Source organism: Limulus polyphemus, unplaced genomic scaffold (assembly GCF_000517525.1).
Source record: "Limulus polyphemus unplaced genomic scaffold, Limulus_polyphemus-2.1.2 Scaffold736, whole genome shotgun sequence".
Classification (NCBI taxonomy): Eukaryota; Metazoa; Arthropoda; class Merostomata; order Xiphosura; family Limulidae; genus Limulus; species Limulus polyphemus.
Genome location: NW_013666346.1, coordinates 336,625 through 344,125, shown reverse-complemented (window position 1 = coordinate 344,125; position 7,501 = coordinate 336,625). Strand labels below are relative to the sequence as shown.

The following is a 7,501-nucleotide window of genomic DNA, read 5'->3' as shown; positions in this document are numbered from 1 at the left end:
TGTTATGTCAGACATCAGTTTTGATCTAACTCCCATATCTATTTGTATCATTATTCAGGAGGCTGCAAAACTAGGAATGAAAGTTGCTGTTTTTGATTTTGTTACACCAACACCAAGTGGAACAACTTGGGGTAAGTATAGATTTTGAAAAATTAATGCATTCCCATACACTCTAAAACTCCAAGAGTTTAAATTGTAAACATTTTGTTTTAAACTGGTTTTAAAAATAAGAAATAAGAGGAACAATTTCAAGAGAAACAAAACTGATGTCTAACATAACAGTGAGTTAGATCAAAACTGATGTCTGATGTAACAGTGGTTATTTAGTAGAGTGATAACTAGTTGTTTATTAGAGTAATAACTAGTTGTTTATTAGAGTGATAACTAATTGTTTATTAGAGTGATAAGTAGTTGTTTATTAGAGTTATAACTAACTGTTTATTAGAGTGATAACTAACTGTATATTAGAGTGACAACTAACTGTATATTAGAGTGATAACTAGTTGTTTATTAGAGTGATAACTAGTTGTTTATTAGAGTGATAACTAATTGTTTATTAGAGTGATAACTAGTTGTTTATTAAAATGATAACTAGTTGGTGAGGTGACAGATTAGTTATCACTAATAAACAACCAGTTATCACTAATAAACAACCAATTATCACTCTGCTAAACAACCAGTTATCACTCTAATAAACAACTAGTTATCACTCCACTAAACAACCAGTTATCACTAATAAACAACCAGTTATTACTCTAACAAACAACCAGTTATCACTCTATTAAACAACTAGTTATTACTCTAACAAACAATCAGTTATCACTCTACTAAACAACCAGTTATCACTAATAAACAACTAGTTATCACTTTAATAAACAACTAGTTATCACTCTACTAAACAACCAGTAATCACTAATAAACAGCTAATTATCACTCTAATAAACAACTAGTTATCTCTCTAATAAACAAATAACTATCATTCTAATAAACAAATAACTATCATTCTAATAAACAAATAACTATCAGTAAACTATTAATATATTTAAAAATCTTGTTTAAAAGGAAGAAATTTTCCAGCTGTTTCTTAGAACTGGGTGATTAGTGGAATTTGATAATAAGTTAATCACTGGGCTAATTAATCAATTATTCTCACATGAGACATAGATTGTTCAAATAATGTAAAATAGTAATAACCAGAGCCATTAATTTTGATTATTTTTGTAAGCCACTACACTAATCGAATAAATTGAACAGCCTTGAATTAATTTGCAGATGACATTAAGATTTTTGGGATGGCTAACTGTATCAAAGATGCTGCAGACTTACAGGGAGATTTAGATCATTTGATGCATTGGGCTAATACATGGCAGATGATGTTTAACTATCTAAAATGTAAGGTGATGCATGTAGGTTTTCACAATTCAAATTATTGTTACAATTTAAATGAGAATACATTAAATACTGTGGTTGAAGAAAAACATCTTGGTGTTGTGATCGGAAAATCACTTGAGTCATCTAAACAGTGTATTGTAGCTAGCAATAGGGCTAATAGGATTTTGGGTAGCATGTATAGAAAGCTTGTATATAAGACAAAGGATATTATTGTTTTACTGTATAGATCACTTACAAGGCCTCATTTAGAGTACTGTGTACAGTTTTGGGCTCCCTTCCCCAAGAAGGACAATGAATTGTTGGAGAAGGTTCAGACATGAGCCACTAGGATGATACCTGGGATGGTGGGATTGCCCTGTGAGGAGAGACTAAAAGCTCTAAACTAGTTTTCTCTGGAGAGGAGAAGGGTCAGAGGGGATTTGATTGAAGTGTTTAAGATTATTAAGGGTATTGATAATATAGATCCATCAAACTTTTTTGTGTTTAGCAGTAAATACAATACGACAAAGGGTCATAAATTCAAATTTTGGCAATGTAGGAGTCATCTGCAGTTTAGGCAGTATTACTTTTCAAATAAGGTGGTTGACTTTTCAAATGAGCTGCCTTCAAGGGTGGTGGAAGCAGAAAATTTAACTTAGTTCACAAAAAGACTGGATGAACACATGAATACTAAGGGGTAGTTATAATTGGGAGGTGGAAGAGACATCCTTGATGGGTTAATAATTGGGAGCTGGAAGAGACATCTTTGATGGGCTAATAAGCTCCTTTTTTCCCTTTAAAATTTTATAAATTTTGAAATAATAATTAAAAATTATAATGGTGATATCCTGATTACTTGGATGGTAGGAATAATCAAAAACAGTAATAATCAGAAACACTAATTTTGATCACATGACACTTATAAATGTAATTGATGCTCACAGGTAATCACTTGTATAGATTAGTCAAGTTAATTGCTTAGATCTACTATCACTTACGTGCTATCTAAGGATTTTAGGAAGTCACTAATTTAATTATTCTGTTCTTTATGTGAATTAGTTATTTACAGTTAAACAACATATATATATATAGGAACTGTTGTACAACATACTTGTTACTTGATTATAAACATTAATTTGTCTTTTTAATGCAAGAAAGTCTATAAATCTGGATTATACTGCATACACTTAAATAGACAGTCATTATAGCATATACATAAGACAAAATTTTAACTTTCATACACATAAAAAGGCAAAATAAATTCTTAACTTTCATAACTTCCCAAACAGAAGAAAGTTATTGAAAAACTGAATTCCTTAAAAAAGTTAAATTTAACTTTTTTTTAAGTTGTTACTTTCTTAAAGTACTATGTGTTTGTACTAATTTTTCCAAGACAATATATCTGACAATGTACATTTTCTAAAAGAACTAGTAAAATATTTATAGTTTACTTAAATGGTGGTAGTTGTGCTAGTCAGCCAGAGATATGTTTGAAGTTATTTCCCTAACTTGTTGATGATAGTTTAAATTTTCACACATCATTGTTAAGTTGTTACATAAAATCAATTTCAAGAATCAAAAGATTTTTACAAATCTAGATGATGGTCTTACAGAAACTAAACATTTGGTGACTACTTATGTTGATAGCTATGTATTAGTAGCATAAAAACTTACCTTGGATGCTGCAAGACCTCCAGATCCTCCTCCAAGGACAATTAAATCAAAATCAAAGTCTTCTTGAAGAGGGTTCATCACTTGAGTTAATTTTTCATTACTACATGATGTCTTTCTTTCAACAGGGTCTGCAGTATTTTTTCCACTGACAAATATTTGAGTAACTGAGGACTGGCCAGTTTGTGCTAACACCTCACTATGAGTGTCAGAACTAGTGTCTGTAAAGTAATGTTTAACTATTATTATGTTATAAAATCACTCAACTTGAGCTATGTCCAACCAATACAAAAACAGACAAATTTCTAACATGAGTTCTATGTAAATTGACATTATATGCTTAATTCACATGCTATAAAAAACTAATTCTGTACAATGGTAATCATTACAAATAACTTATGATTGAAAATACATAAGAGTATATAATATTATGTGAACCACATTGTATCTGTTGTATCTAGTGCCAATAAGGCCTTTTGCCTGATACCAGGGCTCTTTAGGCCACTTGGGAGAAGACATACATAGTGACTGATGCATAATTTTCAAAGCAACTGTTTTTTTGGTTTTTTACAGAAACTGTCTTGTGAGTATCAAATATCAGTTATAATTTGTTATCAACGTCTTTTTATTTTATAAATAAAGATCCTGTTTAAATGACATAGCAGTTTATAGTAAATATTTTAGCTTGTTTTATTTAGAAACAATAGTCATATAAGGTCCATTTTTAAAATTTTTGGCATGTTTGTGAAGAAACAATTCAACTTTTGAATAAGAGAGAAATGATAAGGAAGAGAAAATTACCACTGCTCTATGAAAATAGTTGTATAAAGATCAACACAACTTACTAATGAAAATATTATATTAACACTGACCTGTATGGAAAGGGACTATTCCAGTTTTCCCACAACACACAGGGATACAAAGTGGCATAATACATGTAAAATGTACAACAAATATTGCAGCTTCAAACTCACTAATATGTAACAAGTAGCTTCAGTTTATGCACTTGGTCAGTGGAATGTATTCTACAACTTTAAAATCAATACCACTACATACATGTGTGTATGTGCTCAACTGACAGTACAGGTGCAGGTACCTGTACACATCACGTTCAACCAAGCTGTGGGTTTTATTGCCCATTGTATGAAATAGATCCTGTACTGGATGAAGATTATTTTCTAATGACAAGAAGGACTACATTTATTAGTTTTACTGATTTCTTTATTATATGTTTTACAGAAAACAGCTACAAATATGATTCATTTTTAAACCATGTATTAACTTTGTGTATATGAATTACCAATGTAAAAATATGTACTTAATCAAAAACTGTTGATTATGGAGTATTATATTAGAATACAAATACACTTCCAGTTTCATAGTTTTCCAAATACGATAACTCTTACGTGAGGCTAGATTTATCAAAAAGTATTTTGTATTAACTTCGTTTCTGGACTATTATATGCTATAAAGTATTGAAAAGCTTTACTACTACTAGTCCATACCACAATCTAATATAGGGAAATAACTGTCCTTTAAGCTGTATAATATTCAGTTTCATCGTTTTTCAAAACAATTCTTAGTGCCAGGATATATCTACATCTACACTTACTGAAGTTACTGTACGCTGCTTTATCATTCTGTTGCACCTTTATTCTCCTCCTTGAATTTCTTTTTCTATCGTGAATTTCATTTGGTTTCCTATCACAATATTTGTTTGAGTGTCATAAATTGTTATTATTAAAATAGGTGTAGTTAAAAACACTGTATATTAACCTCCTGCGTGTAAACCCTGGTTCTTAAAACAAAAAGTTTTTAAATTTCTTCCAAAAAATGATGGGTCACTATTTCAACGATTGACAATTACTAAGTAGGATATAAGAACGACTGCTCTGATGACAGGTTGTTGATTCCGTTATTAAATCGCCAGAGCTATTGTCATTGGAGAGAAGTAAGTTACTCCCTCTTACGGGGATCTAAAACCCTTATCACCTTTGCTGTGTTTTGTATTAATAGGAATAAAATAACTAGATGATCTGAGACGTAACATATCTCTGCCTGTATTGTCAAAGGCTGAAAAGAGTGTAGTAAAATTGAAAAACATTTGTGCGTGTAACAAAAGGGAACATCTCCGGCATTCAGCAGATGCGATAGTTTTCGTTTGTGTCACGTGGTGGCACCATGAAGCTCCAGCCAAACACATTACGATTTTAACCATTTACAACTTTGTATTTCAGATTGGAATATTGGTAAAGAACAGTAATATTTTTAACTGCTAAATTATGGTCAATACCTAGAGAATAAATGGGCGCCACGAGGTAAATCTGCCCGAGAATCACCGACGACGTATCAGTATCTAAAGGTTAATGAACCTTGATCCTAGATAGTTTGGCCTGTACCAGTAGGGTTTGGAGTATGTTTTCTTAATTCTTTACTCATTTCGTATTGTCATGCTGGTGTACCAAAATGGGAGGCAGCTAGTGAACACCACCCACTGCCATTCTTGGATTATTCTTATACTAATGAATAGTGAGATGGATCGTCACATTACAATGCTACCACGGCTGAAAGGGCGAGCATATTCGACGATGGGATTAGAACCCGCAGATTACGAGTTGATCGCCCTAATCATCAAGCCACGCCATACTTTCATTAATGGTAGTAGAGTGCAAAATCAAATTAGAAGAAAAAACAGCTTCCAAATAGGGTCAAGTTTAAATTTCATTTCATTATCAAGCATGTTTTCTCTATTTTAAACACTTCTATAGATTTTATTGTGTTGCATTGATGGAATAATTTGTGTTCTGCAATGAATTTTGATTGGTCGAAATTAATTTTAGGGTTGGTTGTTTGAACTTAATGCTAAAGCCAATTTTTTAATTTCTTTCCGACACAATAGCCTTCATGTTTCTTTTCTCTAAATGAAAGAGATTGTTTTATTTGACAAGTATAAGCTCGATGACAATAGCAAAAAAGGGAATAAAGCCCACCAAAGACAGGCACTAGAAGACAGGATATTCATTCCACTATTGTTATCGTGGGCTAGGTGGCTTGGAGGTGTCCAACAATAGTGTTACGTATCTGCTTGTTTTTGTTTTTTTTTCTGATAGAAATTCTTCCGAGGATCTTCAGCGATACAAGTCCTTTTTCGATTAAACCAGTTTATTCTTCCTCGATACAAACTTTTAGTACACAGAAAGTTCCACAATCAATACGTTTCTCGTCACTTTAAATTTAACAACTTTTATAATACACGCTATAAATCACAGCGATTCACAATCTCGATAACTTCGCTCTCGACCAGTGCATGACACACATTTTACGGCTCACTAGCTCGAAACTAACAGAATCATAAATTACTTGGAATTCAAAATAACTACTGCTCTATCTTCATTTATATATCTCCCCTCCCGCGTTGGCTTTCCTTTGCCAGACTTATGTACTAATGAAGAGGGCATCTTCAAAACACTCGGACTTCCCCGGTCATTCGAGAAACTCATCACGCGCGCCACCAGCGTCATGTGACTTCCGCTGCCGTAACAATAGGTTCTGGCGTCAAATTTTGTGTTTATGGGCACCGTTCAGGATCCCCCTGGATGCCAGTGTTCGAAACTACGTTCATATCCCCTCTCACAAACTAGCAAGACCAAACACTAGCACATGTGTTCAGATACCACGGACGAGAGTCCTAACGGTATTTTTTTTCGGGCAAGAACTCTACTTGGAGTAGCTATAGCAGTAATTGAGGATAATGGATGAACATGATCCGTAAACTGTGTTCTCAGTGAATCCAAAGACTCCTTTGAACCTGTGGTTGAGTGCGGGTATTTTATGCTGATTGTGTATAACAAACGGCAATAAAAAATCGTCCAGTTCAATATATTATAATTTAAATTAAAATAAACGTGTTTGCTGTTAAGAGAGTTTATAATCACATTATTTTTTTATGTTTAAGAGTGTTAGAGATTAAAATCGGGGATAAATGAAAGTGAAACGTATAGGACTAAGATAAAATAAAGATATAATAACTACTTGAGATGTGAACAAAGCTGCAATGAATTTGTTGGAATTGCTCTTGTTAACAATAGGAAAAATAATAAATTAATTGTTATATGACGTCACAATAATATTTTCAGCAATTTTAACAACATTTTTCTTCAATGGCCCATGCGAGTTTCTTGTAAGAAGAATATAATAGATTTTCAATCGTATACTTTGTATGTTTTGTGCACCCTCTGACGATATCTTTCGCTCAGTACTAGATTTTATGTATACTGTTACGTCAGCGGAAGTTACGCGACGCTAGAAGCATGCGCGCTGGAGTTTCTAGAAGGATCACGACTGTTCCTGGCAACTCTAGTCTTTTCTATTTTTGTATATAAGCCCGGCAAATAAAGCAGAGAAGGATTGCAGATAGAGAGAAATAGAGATAGATAATTGAGTTAAGCGAGCTGTAGAC

At 32.7% G+C, this 7,501-nt stretch overlaps 1 pseudogene; it reads right to left on the bottom strand.

The window, feature by feature from the left end:
- Positions 1–3,996, bottom strand: part of LOC106460256 — a 66,820-nt pseudogene extending 62,824 nt beyond the window's left edge.
- Positions 3,997–7,501: the final 3,505 nt, after the last annotated feature.